Source organism: Vulpes lagopus, chromosome 21 (genome assembly GCF_018345385.1).
Source record: "Vulpes lagopus strain Blue_001 chromosome 21, ASM1834538v1, whole genome shotgun sequence".
NCBI classification, from domain to species: domain Eukaryota; kingdom Metazoa; phylum Chordata; class Mammalia; order Carnivora; family Canidae; genus Vulpes; species Vulpes lagopus.
Genome location: NC_054844.1, coordinates 412562 through 432548, shown reverse-complemented (window position 1 = coordinate 432548; position 19987 = coordinate 412562). Strand labels below are relative to the sequence as shown.

The 19987-nt window shown below is 44.4% G+C and overlaps 1 protein-coding gene across 42 annotated transcripts in view; it reads right to left on the bottom strand.

The window, feature by feature from the left end:
* Positions 1 to 19987, bottom strand: part of MICAL3 (microtubule associated monooxygenase, calponin and LIM domain containing 3) — a 226940-nt gene that overhangs the window by 148114 nt on the left and 58839 nt on the right. Inside the window, exon 1 of one of the 42 annotated variants that reach the window (XM_041736015.1) lies at positions 3497 to 3535. The exons of the other annotated variants lie outside the window; for them this stretch is intronic. The gene's annotated coding sequence lies outside the window, so the exon portion shown is untranslated. Of the gene's footprint in view, positions 1 to 3496; positions 3536 to 19987 lie in introns of those variants that run through there. 42 annotated transcript variants of the gene reach the window in all.

Here is a 19987-nt window from a genome sequence, read left to right as displayed (position 1 = left end):
GAGATGAAAAGCATAGCATAAGGAATATCATCATTTATATCCTAACGTATGGTGACAGATGGTGACTACACTTATTGTGGTGAGCACTGAGCAATGTACAGAATTGCTGAAGCACTATGTTGTTAATATCTGAAACTAATATAACATTGTATGTCAACTATACTTCAATAAAAGCATATAATATTTTAAAATGTTGGGACTGAGGTGACTGACTTGCTCTAGTTAAGCTGATCTACATAATTTATTTGATGAGAATTAAAATGTCATTTAATGACTAACCAAAGATAATCTAAAATTAATCACCTTAAGATTTTTCTAATAACAAAAATTTTGAATCTTTTTTTTTAAATTTTTGAATCTTATATACACCTATTCAATAAGGGATTGCTAATACTGATGATCGCTCAACTTGCTATGGTTGAATTTGAATAAAAGTGAAACCGTAAGGAGTAAAAAGTCATTAAGATTACTGGTAGAGTTAGTGCTCTTTTTCAATGGAAGCTGATGCAAAATTTACCAAACACCTTATTTCCAACAGTCGACACCAAATGTGGAAGACTCTTAAGTTTCTTATGCTATCATACTTTTCTTCCCATAATGCTCTGAACTTCCTTGTTCCTTCTCTTACTTTCAAACCTCAAATCTGACCACTGTGCATTCTATAACCATTCCTCCATACCCAGCCAACTCCCCTATATATTCAGCCTCATTTACCAGAGCTTTCTCCCTTTTCTTGCTTCCATACCCAGCCAACTCCCCTATATATTCAGCCTCATTTACCAGAGCTTTCTCCCTTTTCTTGCTTCAGTTGAACTCTCTCCTAAGGCATATCCTCTGCAGCCTTTCCAAGTAGGTACTTATTAAGAGGCAATATGCTGGAGTCCACTGATTCCTATGGTCTCCTCCAGACTTCACCTGTCCACCATCTTATAGGATACCTGGACTTTTAAGGACCAAGGTCTGATTTTTTTCAGTGTGTCATTAGCTGCCATTTTGAGGGGGAAGGGGCAGAGGAAGAGAGAGAATTTTTTTTTAAGATTTTTAAATTTATTCATGAGAAATACAGAGAGGCAAAGACATATGATCCCAGGACCCCGGGATCAAGACCTGAGCCAAAGACAGACGCTCAACCACTGGGCCACCCAGGTGCCCCTGAGAGAGAGAATCTTAACCAGGCTCCACACCCAGTGTGGACCTGAGCCAAAATCAAGAGTTGGACATTTAACTGAGCCACCCAGATGCCCCTCATTAGCTGCCATTTTACTATCTGTTCTTTCTGGACCAGTTGAGCACAACTTCAAAAACAAGATTTCGTATAGGAGAAAAGTATTTGTGAGTCAACCTACAAAGAAGAGAACTGATCCTGATAAAGGTTGTGAACCCATACAACACAGCATCAGAAAAACCAAATCAAACCCAAAGATCAAAGGACTGGTTCCATGAATCGTTAAGTTCAGTGGTGGAATATACAGAAGAATATAACATAAAATTAAGAAAAAAAAAAAAACCTTCATCACAAAAGAGAGGCAAAGGCAGTATAAACCCAAGGCTGTACAAATACAAAAGCAATGGCAACTCCAGAGGGGCTCAGAGAGGGAAGCTAGGCAGAGAAGGGTGTGGAAATTAGGTAGTGAATACTCGAGGAGTTAAAGAACATTTTCTCAAACTATGGACTAATTTCTTCTCAGAGAAAAAGCTGTAAATTCTGCCTCTGACAGGTTAGTGTCAAATGTTCAGAGAGCTATTAAATCACAGTGTAATAAATTACACAAAACAAGCCAAAAGCCACGTAAACTCCTACAATCAGGTCAGAATTCTGATAGAATGATGGGCCAATCTGCTCCCTCCCACTAAAAATGTACAGGACACCCAGCTGTGCCCAGAGGTCACCAGGCAAATGAACCAGGTAGAGCACTTCTTCCCCCCACTTTATCACACAGGCACAGCAGGTACTCGCACTCAACACTGATTGTACCCCATAAATCGTGTTCTCTTAGGCCTATAACGAGTCTTTGTTTGGGTTATTGTGGGGAAGAATGAAGCAAAGAGCTTTACCACACCATTTTCCTCTGGCCTAGAGAAGTGAACAAAAACATTAATGTCTACTGTTAGCCAAGCTAAAAACTGAGTCATCCTTAGGAGTGGAGATGAAGCCTTCCAATCAGTGGATAGTCATAACAGTAGGCCAGTCTTGAGCACTTCAAGCACTTCCCCATTTTAAGTTTTTCCGGAGGAAAGTATCTGGGGCTCAGAGAGAGGCCTTCAGTAGACCTACAACTGGGTTCTTCCCAGAAGACAAGGGGCTCCCCTGCAAAGATGGAAATTAAAAGAGGGAAAAATGAAATATGGTGAGCTTCAAATGCCACACCAGAGCAACAGGTGTCACTGTTTAGAAAATGTAGGCAATTCTCAACTACTAAAACTATTTTATGATTAATCATTCTAGGGGATCCCTGGGTGGCGCAGCGGTTTGGCGCCTGCCTTTGGCCCAGGGCGCGATCCTGGAGACCGGGGATCGAATCTCACATCGGGCTCCCGGTGCATGGAGCCTGCTTCTCCCTCTGCCTGTGTCTCTGCCTCTCTCTCTCTCTCTCTCTCTGTGACTATCATGAATAAGTAAAAATTAAAAAAAAAATGATTAATCATTCTATGATGCGAAAGAAATTACCATGTACTTCATATGTACCAGTTTTGGCCTGTGTGCACTACAAGAGGGAGAAAAAAATATATATTACATTTTACTATACTTCTCTCGAGAGTAACTACTTGTTCATTAGAATCATCCAGGAACTTGGCAAAATTTACCAATGTTCAGGCCTGACCCTGGATCAAGCCAATCAGAATCTCTGTGGTGGCATGGAGTAGGCGTATGTCACTCTCCTCGCACCATGATTCTACTGTGCCACCAGAGTTGAGAAGAAGGGAAACAGAAGGCAAACCGAGGGATACAACACACATCTGACTGAATAATCAGAGGCTTTGTCTACCTTCGGATGGACCTTCTCCCCTCTACACGTCAACCATGAATTTGAAAAATCTCTACTATCCCCAACCTTAAAATAACATTAACAAAAAAGGAGAGTTTCCCAGCAAAAGAATTGGGTAATATTCCACACAGCTCAAGGAAATGGTGTGCCTAATCTCTTCATGTGTATGTTTTGTTCAGGAAAATGTAAACCAGCTGTGATGTTCTGTCTCTCCTGGGGTGAAGTGACACCACAACATATCTAAAGATAGCACAGTGATTGTATGTTTGCAGGAAAGCACAGAATTAAGCACAACCCAAGCGGGTGAAGGAGACTGTACATGAGTGACTGTGGTTGCCAAGCCAACTTTAGTTTCCAAATCAACAAATCTAAGTCCTGGGTGCTTCAACGAGAGTAAATATAAAATGACCCCACCAAGGACAGCTCTGTGGGTTTGGAGACACGACTATCCAGTCTTCCGTCTTGCCATTGATGCCTCATGTCAGACATGCTTCACCTCCTCTACTTACCAGAGTAGTGTGATTTTTCCAGTCAATCTTTTTGGAAATGGTCATTAAGGTTAGTGGTAATTCAGGTATGACCACGACTCTGAAAAAAGAAAAGTGCGTTGAAAAAAATATGTCCTGAGGTAAGTTGCTGGGCCTCTGGACATGATCATGTAAAATTCTAAGGGGAAAAGCTTTCGGATGCTCAGAGACTTTACCAAGTCTAAAGACAGTCATCAGTAGATACCTGATGGAAGAAAGAGCTTTGTTCAGACGCTTCACTCATTGGTGCTATCTGCTGCAAAACCCACTGAAGGAGCCTGGCCTCTCTGCTAGGCTTCTGGATATTTTGAACAGCCATAGATGACAAGTGTCTAGTAATTCCAGTAATTCCGCTGGGCAGGATAAGGTGAGCCCAACTCATGATGTCAACCTCAGCAGTCCTGAGGGTTCAAGCCTGATGAATACTACCCCAGATTCAGGCCAGGCCCTTCTGCTCTGCCAGTACCACAGTAGGCCCAAGTAAGGTCCAAGGTGAAAGCAAGTCTCATCAAGTCCACTCAAGACTAAACGCACATGTAACTTCTCTTCCTTGGGCTCTTTAGATCAGATGTAACACTCTGAGGTTGTACCATTCCCTAATTCATATACTAGAGCTGTAATTATATAGCTAAAGTTTACTTCCATGACAGAAGCATGCTGGCAGCAAGAGTTGCCAAATTCTGTGATGAATCAAGTGAAATTTTTTCAATTATTATGTATTTTCCTGAAATTAACTCCTATTCCTACCCTATCTTGGCCAGTATAGTTTCCTTGAAAATGCCTCTATCCTTCTCTTAACAGAGATTAAAGCAGAAAGATCAAAATCCCTTCCAGCAAAAGTACTATGTGCTCTCAGCAAAGAACAAAGATTCTTTCCGTATACAGGAAGCTCCATATTCCAGGTGCCTGAGACTGAGGTTTATGAATAAATCAATGTGATCTGCTGCATGACTCTGCTCCCACCTTTTCCCATCTTGTTTGAGAGCCTGAACTGGAGGAAGACAGAAGAGCAAGAGCTCTGCCATCTGCTGTTTTCAGGCCTGTCACACAGAGAAAACAATTGGTTTGAGTTTTATGCATGACATCATCAGCCACCAATCAATACAGAGAAGGTAGAGCAGGTTTGTCTATGACACCAACCACGCCAAGTGTCAAACTGTAAAAGACAGTGCAGGTGTGAGGTAGGGTTTTCTTGATACCCTGTTTTTATGTTAAAGTGAGAAGCAGAGGGAGAAAAACCTGTCCATGCAAAAAATATAGAAATTCACAAATTCCCTAGGTGCAAGCAAAGACCAAGCCGGCCCCTATACCTGTGCTCCAGTCCGTCTCCAACTTCCACTCCTGCCAAGACTGATACAAAAGCCTTTGTTCTGTGGGGCACTGGATGGAATCTTCCCAGTGCTCCCCACCAAGGAAACAGTCAGACTTTTAGGAAAGTTGTTTTTTGTTACCCGAGCGTGGGGTGTGTGTGTGTGTGTGTGTGTATGTGTTTTCAAATAGGATTTCAAAGCAGTGAAGTGTGTAAGAAATACAAGGAAAGTATATTGCTTCTCTAGACAGTAGTTAAAATCTGTACCTAGAAACTAAGCAGTTCTTACTGGTGCATGACAATTGGAGGTTCTTGGGACTTGGTTATTTTCAGTCCATTCTCCTCCCAGAAAACACTGACCATCTTATGAATGGAGTCGTTTAGCCAAGGTTGGAATATGCAAGAAGAGAGGGGGTGGTGGTGGTAGCAGAGGGCACAGGGCTCCAGGAGAGTAGAGGGCGAAGGAGAAAACTCACAGAGCAAATATTGTTTACAACTGCAGAGCCAGGCTAATGTGGTCTCTCTGCCTGTTCAAGCATATTATGACATCAAGTCCTGAACAATAAAGTCGGAGGCAGGGAGAGCAGGGCCAACCCAGCCTCCGCTTTGCTAATGGCATGAGGGCAACATTCCATGCAGAGTCTGCCCAGCAACGTGTATGCCAGCTCTCCTGGGATTCTACGGGCTGAGACTACTGGGCACAGCCAGGCAGCAGGGAGAACTGGCACTCGACTCTGCTTAAAGGCCAAAGAGCCTCGGTTGCAAGAGATGGGCTCTACATTCACAGGTGGCTAGATGAGAAAGCACACAGTAGAAATTGCATTTTTAAGTGAAAACAGGGAGGAACTGAATGTGTTAAGAGAAGTGTAGGCTGCTGGGTCCTCTGCAAATGGGGCATGCCACGCTGGCAGGAGGAGGAGCAGTTTCTGGGAAACCACTGCATCCCTCTGAGCTCTTCAAACTTACTGTGAGTGGTAAGTATACTCTCCAATGCCATTAAATATAAATGTCTCACACACGAGCAGTGGAATTCTGGTTTCTTTAAACAGTATGACTAGATAAGCCAATCAATATAATCTAATATTAGGATAGGCTAGACTGAATCGAGCCTTTAATAGACTGCTATCAACTGTGATTCAACCCAGCTTCCAGAAGAGAGGTTTCAGCTCCTCTCTCCCATTGCCATTTCTGTCTTTACCTTCTCCTAAGAGTTGTTTCTCTGGTTCCTCTGTCTCCGTATTTCCTTCCCTAGTTAAGCTCAACCTGTGTGGATACTGCCAGCTGGCACCCTAAGTCTTAAAAACCATCCAACAGCCAGTGTTCCCTTTCCCTTGGCCACTAATATACATGACAGTCTGAATTCTCAGGACACCTTGGGCTCTGGGCTCATACTAGGTTCACCCTGGCCCAGTGAGAAAGGAAGGTCCTTGGCTAGCTCACCCCCAAAGCGTACAGCACCAACATCTGCTGCAATCCCCGAGAGCATCCCCACCCACCAACCAACGGGTTGTGTGAGCAGGACAGTCACCTGTTAACAGAAGAAAGCCAACTAAGAAGATTCTCCATCGTTTACATTCCCATGTTTCCCCCCAAGTAAAACAACAGCAAGATTCACCTGAGGAACTGCTTTCTTCTAGCAGAGAAGCTACTCCTTGTGACGTGGACATCAAGTGCTCGTGGATCCCAGTGCCCAGGGAGAAGAGTTCTGTGAGAGCAGTGGGTCCGCCCCCTCGCAAGCCTGATGGCAGCACCAGTGTGCCCCAATTCTACCATATGCTCTCACACTCACCTAAGAATGCCTTTCGAATCCAGCCCCCTACATCAAAGACCACAGACAAAGCTTCTCTTCTGCCCAGAGATCAGAGAAAGGTTGAGAGAAAGAAGAGGCTATATTTAGTTAATACACAAAGATAAAAGGAATGAAATGAGTCATAGGCCCAAGCATGACACAAGGACTTCACTATTGCCCAGTACAGTGGAAGGTCCAGCCACAAGCCATGTCAGGGCAGGATCAGGGCTCGGGGCAGTTTGCTGAACAGTACAGCTCCTTTCTCAGGTTACATGAAAAGGCAGACACAAGCCATAACCTTATTAAGTAGTCAGAAATCTGGTCTGAAAATCAGGACAGAAAATTCTCCCTCATTAAAACAGCATACTGAGGGATCCCTGGGTGGCGCAGCGGTTTGGCGCCTGCCTTTGGCCCAGGGCGCGATCCTGGAGACCCGGGATCGAATCCCACATCGGGCTCCCGGTGCATGGAGCCTGCTTCTCCCTCTGCCTGTGTCTCTGCGTGTCTCTCTCTCTCTCTGTGACTATCATAAATAAATAAAAATTAAAAAAAAAACAGCATACTGAATATTGGGAGGAAGATGGGGCCAGCAGGTATAAATGACCTAAAGCAGGTAGCATCGCAAGGACTTTCTGTTGTTTTCCTTGGATCCCCCTTTTGCTACCCCAGGGCAAGTAGAAGGGACTCTCACTGGCTGTAATCAGCTCCTTTTGAGTCTGCTAGATAGTGTGGGAGGGAAGTCAGGGAAGATTTCATTTTCTGTGGTTTGGGGGGCAGGAGACCACCAGTTTCTAAAAGGACTGAAAAGGGAAGGATGAGAAGAGCTGGCACAGCTTGCTTTTTGACCCTCTGCTCTGTGACTGGTACGCCTCCTCTGTAAAACAATGACCCGTGCTGTGCATTCACTGTACAAACATGACCCAGGGGATTTTCTTCCATTTAGCATAAGAAGAGTTGCCTTGTAAATGGGACACATTTTTCTTTATATGTACAAAAGATCTCTTGGGAAAAACCTCTGTGAGAACACCTACCCACAGTCCCAGAATGTCTCAGGACCCGACACACTGAACCATTTTAGTGCTAGATGCATGTATTTCCCCAGAACTACATGGGAACACACAGCTAAGACTATCAGGCTATTTGGAAAAGTCCCTCTTATCTGGAACATATAGTGAAAGCCTGTATTTTGTGGTGATCTTTCTTTCTTTCAATGAGAGGTGATTTCTTTCCTCTTCTTTGTTCCAAAACCATCACTATACTCCAACCTCCGTTATCATGGGAGGACCACATCTGACCTGAAAGAACAGTAAGCAGGTTCTTCCAAGCTGCTTATTTTTAGCCTCTGGTCCTTCCTGCCTTCTTCCCTGGGGATGCCCCTCCCGCTGCTCTCCAGCAAGCTGCTCTGGCTGGAGCACAGGATCCTGACACCAGGCGGGAAGGGTGAGGCAGTGGGAGCCTTGATTTCGCCTCTCCACACTTCGGACTTCAAAGAATATGGGCTGAGGAGCCTGGAGTAAGAGTGGGAGGGGAGGAATTTTTTAAATCACAAAGAAAGTCGAAGTATGACTTCAGAAGAGAAAGACTACATAAACTGTTTGTTGTCCACCTAAGATCCAAACAAAGCTTGCTGTGCCATTTGGCTGGATTGGCATATGTTCTCCTCTTTGTTCTCTCAAGCCAGACCATGGCTCTTGCACACATTAATTTTGCAACCTGCACCCCTGTAGGCAAGGCTGAACCGGCCAACGCAGCTACTCAACCTGAGGAGACCAAGGCTGCCCTGCCCACCAACCTAACAACAACTCCAATCAGCCAGCCTTCACCCTTAACAAAGGAACTAAGTCAGAGGAAAGAGCCCTTTAAGGAAACAGGAAAACACTCAGATACCTGCCTCATGCTAACTCCAAGATACGGCCCTCCTTTCACACGTTGCCGTATTATATACACGCAGCTGTCACAGAATCACCAATGTGAACAGAAAAGTCAATGTTCACTGACTTGTCAGTGCAAAATTACAAGTATTAGGAAACAGACTCAACCCCTTTGGAAGCTAGAAGTTTTTCACCATGACTTGTAACAAGGTCAGACATCCAATGCTGACAACCAAGCATTCCCTCTATTTTACTGTGAATCAAGAGGAGACGAAATGACAGTCTGGCTGGGAAACATAACAGTTTTCATCTTCAAAGGCCAGAAGCCTATTTGTGAGTTCATCTACATATATTATCATGCCCTGCTCCAGGTAGACATCATGGGTTCAACAGCAAACAGTGAAACATAACCTGGCAGCATGGATCTCGGGCATCAGCTCTAAGGTCTCCAAGGTCTTCAAGCCTCTGCTCCAACAAAGTAAATGCACAATAGCTGGACAGGTCTCAGGCTGATCTACCAGATGCTCCTGCTGCTGGTCACTGAATGACAAATTAGTTTGCAATCTGACAAGCCCATACTCCCCTTCCCTGGGCAGAAGTATAAAGAGCTTTAGGGGGAAGACGTTCCCACTGTGTTGCCACAATCTTGTTGACTTTCTATTTTTGAGAGCTCCCAAGACAGTTACTTAGGCCAGCAGTCTGCTTTGTGCATATGTCCATAAAAGCATGACTACCAGGTGGGAGAGGGGGACATGGAATGGGCACAGTGCTCCAAGACAGCAGTGTGCTCTCTTTGTCAAGCTCTTGCTCCTCCCATGTCCTCACACATCCGCTGAATAGCATTTAATACCAGGCACACCTCCTTGGGAGGAGTGTTCTTGGGGAAAGCAAATACACAGACAGGGCCTTATTTCTCAGGAGCTCATGGCCCATCCTGGAAATCATGAAACCATACAAGGGAGGGTAGATATGACATAACTCTTAAGAAAGTCATCTCTATTTTATCCCTATGATAAAACAGAAGATATCTCAAAAATTAACAAGAATCCAATGAAATCACTTACTCCCCCAGGTCACACACAGATAGCAAGTGATAAAGTTGGGAGAATTCACTGCTGAAAGTTGTCTGATTCCAGTGCCCATTATGCCCCTTCCATAAATGATGCTTCATTTGGTGGATTCAAATTTGTGCCCTCTCTCCCTTTTTTTTCTTCTTTAGTAGTAAATTTTTATGGGTATGCATGTCAAATCTCTCATATGATCCTTACATTCTCTGACAAATTTTTAAATAAATGATGACTGCCAGTCAATCTAAAGATATTGATTAGTGACTATTCTGTGCCCAGTTTGCATTAAGTACTGCAAAGAGATAATAAATAAGTTTGTAAAGGGGAGGAAGAAATACTGAAACAGTTAACTGATAATAAAAGATGATAAATAAATACAATATGAGAACTATAAGCAAATGCTTCTCTATGCACACACAAATCCCCTGGGAATTCTGTGACAATGCAGATTCAAATTTAGTAGGTCTTAGTAGCGGCCCGAGATGCTGCATTTCTAACAGGCTCCTGGGTAATGCCCACACTGCTGACCAACAGGGAGCTAAAGTACTTCAAAGGTCTACCTGGGCTAGGTTGCTCTAGAAAAGGTAAAGAAGTGAATCCGAAACTGGCCTGAGAATAAGATCAAGGTGGGGAATAACTTTAGTTTTTTAATCTTTTAAAAAAAATATTGTATTTATTTACTTTAGAGAGAGAGAGAGAACTGCAGGCAGAGGGAGAGGGAGAAGCAGACACCCCACTGAATCCACTCCACTCCGATGTGGAGCTCCATCCCAGGACCCTGGGATTATAACCTGAGCCGAAGGCAGATGCTTAACTGACTGAGCCACCCATTCGCCCCTTGTTTGTTGATCTAATAAAGGGTAACACCAAGATAAATATCTTACAGAAGGCAGCCCCAACTACTCAGCTACTTGGTGATGCTCAGAAGTTCAGAGCCATGAACTCTGGCACACACCCAGCCACTAGCCAATGAATGTTTCATGAAACATTTTTAAATACTCACTATCCCATAATGAACAGGAAAGGAAATCCCACTGTCAGCCCCACCCTATGTTGGCATCCTAACACAGATCTCCCAAGAGAAGGGCCAGAATAGTGGCCTCTCCAACTGTGCCATCTGGCAATGTGGCCCAACTTCCTGGCTGGGTCATTTCCTCTGCTGTTGCAGACAAAGTGGCACTGCCTTTTCCCAATGAGTTCCTCAGCAAACAGAAAGAAATGCCTAGATGCAAGGAAAGGTCATACAGTGTGCACACTATGCTTGTGAAGAGGCAGCACCGCAGGGGAGCACAGTATTCAGAATTAGAAACAGGGACTTGAACCAGGGTTCTGTCATTTACTAAGCTAGGTTACCTCTCTAAATCCATCTTCACACTCACAAAATGGAAATTTTTATGCAGATTTTCTACTGTGCAGGGAGTTGGGACCCCAATCCTGACCCCAATCACTGTTGAAGCATCAACTACACATGACTTTTGAGGAACCAAATGACCGCTAAAGGTTGCCATGAAGTCAAACATCTCTCTATTATGGGATAATAAGAGAGCAATCTAATAATTCACTTGCAGAGAATCAATATTTTAACATTTTCTAAAGGAGCCCTACAGAAGTCAAATCACTTAGAACTCAATTTGCATTATCTGACATATGAAAACCTGAAGTGGAATTGATCGGAAGGATGGCAGTAAGATTCTAGCACTGACTCAGTGGCTCATTAGATCATACAACCTTGGATACAACACTTGTTTAGGCCAGGATTCAGATTCTTTTCTGTAAAAAGACAGGACTGTACTAGCTAGGTGGTTAAAGCTTTTGTTAGTGGCCAGTTTCTGACACCTATCCAGAACAGGTTAAAGGCTCTCTGACTGAAATGGGGTATGTGGCCCCCAGCCACCCCAATACCCCACTCAACTCTTTCCGGACTCTCAACAATCTTGTATTTTCATTTCCTGTGGCACCACCAAGGAAACCCCAGAACACAGATTATAAATCTCTGGAGTAAAGGACCAGCTCTGATGCACAAAGGCAGCATGCCACCTCTTCAAATATCCTATCCCACTCCACTCTCCCAGACTTTTAAAATGTGCTACAATTTTGGAGATGAGGAGGCAGAACTAAGCCAACTTGGGTGCGTTTTGGGGGAATGAAGAGTGGGAACAGGATGAGGGAGAAATCAAATATAATGGAATGACTCAACAACCAATCACACTGCAAAAAAAATCTGAACTTCTATGATTGTTATAAAGGTAAGGGAACTATGGAAAGAAGTCCACATCCAAGCTAGCATGTCCTCAAGAGGGTTGTGGAACATGATCCAGATAGAGCACCTGACCTTACAGGACGTATCTGTGTGTAAAATCCTATACAGAACATGGAGCTGTGGGGCCCAAGAGACCTAACTTCAAATCCAACTCTGTCCTTTCCCTTTCCATGTGACGTTGGAGGAGTTTCTTAACCTCTGCCCTCCCCCCCCCCAAAAAAGAGGCAACACCTACCTTAGGGGAAGGCTACAATATGTGAAGTGCCTCTTAAAGTACCTGACACTAGTAATTAATACTCACTGAAGGCTGGAGATGACAATGTGATGATGACGATGATGGTGGGGATTCAGGCTTCCATTCCTAACATCAATAATTTTTTTTTCTTTCAATTCAGAATTATTTCATTACAAAAGAGTGTTCCTAGTAGAACTATAAAACATAAAATATTATTATCCAAATGATTTATAGACTGTATGGAGAGAGCTCATGTTTATGACCAAATAGCTGATGCCTGGCACTGCTACGATAAAAACCATGGCTTTAGTATCCTGTGTTTGGCCTTGTCCCATTGCCAAACTACCTGTGCATGATGAGCCAGCTAGCCACAACCTACTCTCTCTTCCTGGATTTACATTCCAACTCGCCCACTTGGATGATATTCAGTGCACTGAGGACAGCAACATCAATGTGCTCCTATTTCTAGGGGTCTCTTGTGGCTTTACTGTGGAATGGCCATTGTGGCCACTACAGTCCCCAGACTTGCTTCGGGTATGAGTGTCCCAAAGCCCCCACCTGCTACAGCCTATGCCCCAGTCTTCAGATACCAATTTTGAGACTTGATCTCAGTCAGATCTTAATGATTTTAGAGAGACCAGGGAAAGGATAGAGCATTCTTTTAATTTCTAGGAAGCTTTTTGTCTGAGGGGATACACCAGAATTCATTTGTAACTTCTAGAGACAGGAAAAAAGAGACAACTGACTTTCTTCAAGGTCTTCTTAGCAGACTGTAGCCAGGGCAATCCCAGCTCAGGCCCTAAGATGTCTCCCAGGGCCCATTTTCTACCCAGCTGGATCCAAATGGACGGTCCGCAGAGGAATTTGGGAGTTTCACTGCTGCATATGCCTACCATCAGAAAATTGACGGCAACATCAAATTTGAAATTATTCACTTAACAGATCTCATGAACACAAGATGAATATACTTATTCCAAGACCCTAACTGCATTCTTCTTGGTGTAAATTAATCTTCTGACATATTCCCTCCTCCTTCCTCTGAATCAATAGGAAGTCATCTATCTCCAGGTACCTGAATCTGATCTTAAGGTAGACAAAAAATATTCAGCTAGCCTTCTCTTATATCCATAAGGCCTGAAGCAGATGTGGGGGGTGGGGGGAGAGGGGAGATGAAACCGACCAGCTAAAATAAATTGAACACAAGAACCTCTCTGAGACCAACCCGAAGGGCAGCTCATAGCAAGATCTGACATGATCACTGATTTCTTGACTTTTACTCTTCGCCACCTCAAAAACAACTTCTGGGGGTGGGGCGAGGGAAGCCAAAGAACTCTATCCATGTATGTTAGGAGTACCCTTCCCTGGGAAAGAAAGGAAATGATTGGACAGGCAAGGCCAGATCCCAGGTATGGGTAAACTCTTGAGCAGTCCCAGGCCTCCCATAAGAGCTATAATCTTACTGCCCCAATGATAGGCTTTGATAATAGGTGGAGGTGGGAATGGGAATCAATATCCCAGTATCTAGAACAGGAAACCCCTTGTTCTAGTATTTGAGAAAAAGAAGAGTCATTTAAGGAACACCCTGAGGTGGGGAGGGGATGTGTTATTTATAGAGACTATGGGGATGGAAAGACAGAACACAGGAAACTGCTTGTGAAAGAAGGTGAGAGGGGATCCCTGGGTGGCTCAGCGGTTTAGCGCCTGCCTTCGGCCAGGGCGTGATCCTGGAGTCCTGGGATCTATTCCCACATTGAGCCCCCTGCATGGAGCCTGCTTCTCCCTCTGCCTGTGTTTCACCTCTCTATGTGTCTCTCATGAATAAATAAATAAAATCTTTAAAAAAAAAAAAAAAAGAAAGAAAGAAAAATGGTGAGAAACTACCCCCTGCTGTTACAGAAGCTCCACCAGAGCAAGGACTGTTACCTGTTTAGGTCACTGCTATTCTCTCTAGCACCTAGAACAGTGAACAGAATGAGTACTCAAATACTTGTTAAATGAATGAAAGAAAGAGGGAGAAGCAGATATCTGATATGGCTAAGGGCACAGGCTTTGAATCAAACAGAATGAGACTGAAATCCCGGTCCTGCTACTTATTAGCTATGTGACTAATCAAGTCACTCAAGCTCTCTCAAACTCAATTACATCATAGGATTCTTGCTAAGGATTTAATGACAATGCCTTTAGCTACTTAGAATGACTAGCATACAGTAAGTGCTCAATCAATGGTGGCTATTAGCTATCATCATCTTCTCTCCCTGTCCCATTCCTCAAAATCCCCATTCTGAGACAGAAAAGAGAGGCAGGCACCATAAAAAAATCCAAGGATCAGACTGGGGTGGCAGTCCTTTCCATCCCAACCCTAACCTAAGCCATACGTGCGTCTGCCCCCTGACCCTTTGTTCCTGTGAAATCCATACCCATTCATCCACCTCTCTACAGACAGACTTCTGTCTGTCCTGCCCAAAATGGGACGTAAATATCAGCAAGTATCAGAGGAATTAACAGTGACTTGCTCACCCAAGGCAGATCCAGCACTGAAACAAGCTGTGTGTGTGGCAGGAGAAACAGCACCTAAAAAGGCTGCCAGCTGAAAACCAGTTAAGGTCTAAGAGTCAAGACACGTCTCCTACACTCAAAGTTAGTCCCACCTACTATCATCCCATAATATACCCGTTTAATTCTTACAAATTAACACTTTCTCAAGCTGCTGCTGGGAGCAACATTTTCTAAGATGAATCCCACATTTTCCTTGACAACTCCATTTGGTATGTATCTCAATGCATCAGTGACAATTTCCGGACAATTTCCAGCCAGGGTAGGAGGTGGAAATAGATCTCAAGCCCAAAAACTGCTGAAGATTTGAACTGGAAAATATCCAAGAGATCTCAACTCACTCAATGAGCTGAATATAGGATCCAGGTTTCCTGAGAATTTCGGAATTTCAGATTTCTAGCCACACACAAAAATCCTAGAATCATTAAACAGCATTTGTGACTATGTGTATACAAAGGGAGAAAGTGAGCAGGAAGGGCCCTTGAGAGTATGTCCTCTGTAATCCCTGACCTCTTAAGGAGATGCAGCTGCAGAAGAGAAGTTGCAGGGAGGACACACAAACGTACACGCCACTTCCTCATAATCACTCGTTGGCTTCATCCGCACGTTCAGAGGTGCTGTGTGCTCACCAAGCTAGCGCCCAATCCCCTGAGGTCCTCTGATGGTCAGCCAAACAATGAAGCTAAAGAAGGTTTCACATCAAGATCACAACTTTTAAACCAAACAGGATTCAGCAAGGACAGGAAGAACCCAGAGACGCAAGAAAAGCCAGCTCCCAAGGGTGCCCAGGCTTGTACTGCGACCACTGCTACTAACCAAGCAGTCACCCACAGAAATATTCACAGTCTCTCACCCACTGGGCTTCCAACTGACTCGTGCAATGACATTATTACTTAGCTAAGAGGAGAGATGCAAGGATAGACTCTGGAGAAAGGATCACTATGTACTGATATGTTCAGCTCCTCTACATGTCCTTGGCACACAGGGCAGAAAGAAATTAGACAACTAACTAGAGCAAAGATTTCTTTCTTAATAATAGAACTCCAGGGGCACCTGGGCCGGTTAAGGGTCTGCCTTTGACTCAAGTCATGATCCCGGGTCAAGATAGAGCCCCACGCTGGGCTCCCTTCTCAGCATGGAGTCCCTCTCCTGCTGACCCTCCCTCCTGCCTGTGCTCTCTCTGGCGCTCTCTCCCTCTCCTTCTCTCTAATGAATAAATAAAAAATCTTTTAAAAAATAACAGAACTCCAATTTTAGTAGCAATGTTACAAAAATCACATTTCCTAGCCTTCCTTAAAGCCAGCTATGACCACGTTTTCTAAGTGTTGGCTAATGAGATACAAGCAGAAGTGTGTGAGCCTTCCAGAAAGACTCCTTAAAGGTGTCTCATATGGGAGAGCAACTTCTCTTTCTCCATTTCTTCCCTTCCCAACCAGAAATATGATGGTTGGAGCTCCAGCAGTCATGTTTGACCACGAGGTAACCTAAACAGTGGAAATCATGCACCAGGAGAGCAGAACTTCTATCATCCTAGCCAAAGTCCTGATGTCCATAGAACTGGCCATTGCTGGCTGTGGGCTTCCCACCTCCAGGCTTCTTTTACATAATGGAGAAAATCATCTTCAAGTTTAAGCCCCATTTATCAATTCCCACCTGAAGCTAATCCTGATACCACTGCCCTTAATAGAAGCCTTTTCCTTACTAAAGGAAGCTCTGTAGGAAATAAGATGGTACAGACTCTCCACCTGGCAGCTTATCAATTGGTGCCTGCTTACAAAAAACCCAAAAAACCAAAAAAACAAAAAAACAAAAAACAGCTCTGGCTGCAGTTTCATAAGTAGTAAATAAAGCCCTGCAACTAATAAAAGCAGAACGTCTCCTGGGAAGTTAAGAAGAAGAAAGATTCATCCCCAACAAACTAAATATCCCATATTATCCATAACTGCAATCTCAGGAGAAGCTGATTTAGTCAGGTGCCATGATCTGATCTCTTCAGTGAACTCTAGATGATATAAAACTAGACTTTCCTCACCAATTAAAACAATGCAAACCCCATTACAATTAATTTCTATCAGTTTTAGGCCAGCTTATCTTCTACTATTATCTCCTATAGAAAAGCCCTACCAATCCAAATCTCAGTGAATTTCTAAACATTTAGTTCATTAATTCACCAAAACTCACCCTTATTATGGTTCACTCCTCAGGCCATACTGTTAATTGTATTATGCTCCCCCAAATGTAAATGCCTAATAGAGACTCAGTTGAATGAATACTCTCTCTAGTACTGATGATGGTAACAAATGGCTGGAGGCAGTTACAGAAGAAAGAAAGGGAAAGTGGAGCTACAGCTCGGCTCTATCCTCTTTCCAAAGATGTCCCTTAGCCAGCCTGTGATGCCATCATTTTCTCCTGTTAAAGCTGAAACAGATGTGCTTCTCTACCCCAAAAGCCAAAGATAATCCTCAATAGGTCAAACTGAACTGTCCATCTATAAATAGATGACACCACCACCACGATGCAGCCAGCAGGATCAGAACTGGCCATAAGACGGGGGCTTACATGGTGGTAGCCCCAGCCCTAGGGCCTGTTTTACACAAAGGTATAGTGCTACATGCAGCTGGCAGCAATGGTTCACAATGACTGCCTACTGTTTGGAGGGGGGGAGGGGGTTTTTGCTAGTAAAATATTAGGTAGCTTAAGGAGGAGACAATATTCCCCCTGGTAGAGACGTGATCCTTCTAGGACAGAAAAACAAAGATAAATAAAGAGGAAAAAAAATTGGAAAGGGTACAGAAAAAAAAAAAAAAAAAGATTAACTGGATAGAAGACAGACCTTATAAGGGAAGGTTGAAGGAATTGGACTCATTTGGCACGAAGATAAAAAACCTCATGATACCTACCATGCTTTCAAGATCCAGCAGTATTCCGGTGTCTACAAGTATACAAGTGTGTGCAAAAGAGCATTTAATATTTGTTGACAGGTCAGCAGAGGGAAGCTGAAAATTCTCACTGAGCCTTGTGGGGAAGGTGAAAAGCAGGTGTGCACAGAGGACAGAAAGGTTTTAGCCATCCTCGCCTTCTGAGTTGACAGTCTGTGCCACTCTCCCATGCCTGCTCCCTCCCCCAGCTTGGCTGCTTTCCTCCTTAGCCCCACAGAAGTTTATTTATCTCTCCTTCACTATTACTTTCACTACACTGTTGTCACTTCACTATTTGCTCCTCACTAGGCAGAGAGTTCAATGGGGGAGGGGAGCAAAGTTCATGTCTTACTCCTGTGTATGTGTGTGTACATACATACGTGGGTGGGGGCCCCAAAACATGATTCCTAGTACATAGTGGATGCAGAAGAACCAAACGAAGCCACCAAATATGTTCCCTCCCTGCACGCTGGCACTGGAGATACAACAGTGAACGAAACAAAAATTCCCACCCTGGTGGAGCTCTCCTTCCACAGGGTGACAGACAACATGCAAGCAAAGCCTGACGTACTAGAGGGAAATATGCACTATGGGGGGAAAACAAAGCATGGAAGGAGGCAAGGAAGTGCTAGGGGTGGGGTGGGGGGAGATGGCACTGTTAACCAGGGTGGTCTGGGAAGCCTGTGAGGAAAGTGAGAGCAGAGAAAAGAACTAAAGGAGCAAGTCATGGATTAGGGGGTGGGGGAGCCCAGTGGCAAGAAGGCAGCACCGGGGTCATGATATAAAAGGGACATTCAGGCTGCATGGAAACTTGCAGGCCACAGTGAGGGCTTCAGCTTTTCCTGGGGTGACACTGCAGAGGTGCCAGGGAGGGGGGTGAACTACTGCAGAGGTACGGGGTGAGAGGTGGGGGAAACACTGTAGGGGTGCAGAGGGGGGAGGAAGCACTGCAGAGGTGCTAGGGATGGGGGGGGGGGACCACTGCAGGGGTGTGAGCAAAGAAGAATGATGAGAGTGCAGCCTAGATTTTCAGCGCACACACCCAGGGGTAAAAAGCAGGAGACAGGGATACTCATTTGAAGGTTACTGCAAAAATCCTGGGGCTAGGCAGTGGTGGCCTGGCCTGAAGAAGAATCAGCAAAGGTTGTAGTCCGATTCTCAGTCAAAACAGGAAAGTGGAGTTGACAGGACTTGCTATCAGGTAATACTCAAGGTGTGAGAATAAGAAAAGGTAGTCCAAAGAGTTTGGGCTTGAGGAACTAAAAAGATAAATGACGAACAAACTAACAAAAGGACCAAAGTATAAACATCCCTCCTTTTGGGTCCTACTAGAGACAGAGTAGGTGAAATAATCCCTCAGCCATCTCGACTCGCCATGCAGGAGTCTACCCCTGAGGAAGACGGTCACCTAGCAGAGGTCCTCTCCCATGCCCCAGATGTGACCACCAGGGCATTCGTTTCCAGATCCAGCCTCTCACCCCAACTTTGCCTCCTGTATTCTCAGCCCTAGGACCCTCCCCTAGGTGGAGGGGCACATGGAGTCACACCTGCACTATCTGCTCCTGGAGCTCCTTATCAATCCTGAGCAGGCCCACAACAGCTCAGTAGAGCTCCTGATAAAGCAGAAGCCCATATTCTATTCTCAGCACATCCAAAAACAACTGCCAGAGTTTCTTCCCCAGACTTTGTGCTACTTGAGGAGGCAGTATTTCCAACGTGGCAGACTGTGGTATATATGGACTTGAGGGTGGAGGTAGGAGGAACAGGAGATAAGAAACCCACTCTCAGGCTGTGCCTGCCCTCAGCCATTCCAGAGCACCTCCGGCTCAAAGGAAGGCCTCTCAGCGCCACACCACACCTGCAGCCACCCCTAATACCACTACATCACCCATCTAGAGCTACTCCTTGTCTCTACCCCTTTATCCTTCCAAGGAGCAAAAGAGTTCTTTGCATTTCTGTGACATTCATCTTTAAAAAACATATTGTTTGGGAAAAAAATAATAAAAAAAATAAAAACATAATGTCTGGGGTTTCTTTTTGTAGCCAAATCCATACAAGCCATGTCCTGAATATTCAGCCTGAAACAGACGAGTCATACAGAAAAAAGAATTGAAAATGGGGCAAAGGTAGGAAAGTGCTCCTTACAGATTATTTTCTAGGCCAACGACTATCAAAGTGGTAAGTTTAAGTGTTTGCTGACTGCTCACAATGTGACCATCGTATGCTAGCTGATGAAATAAGTATGACAAGACAATATCTCTACCCTCCAGAAGCTTACAATCCAGTCAGCAGGGAAAAACCAACACATATATCACATTAAACCAACAAACATTTCTTAAAACTGTCTGGCCAAGCTATCAGGGTACGGATGGTTATGATTCAGGAAGGCTGGGAAGAGAAGGCCCTTCCGATACAGAGAAGGCGCAAACAGGATTAGAAGCAGGACTTAGCAGAACACATGTAGGAGACTG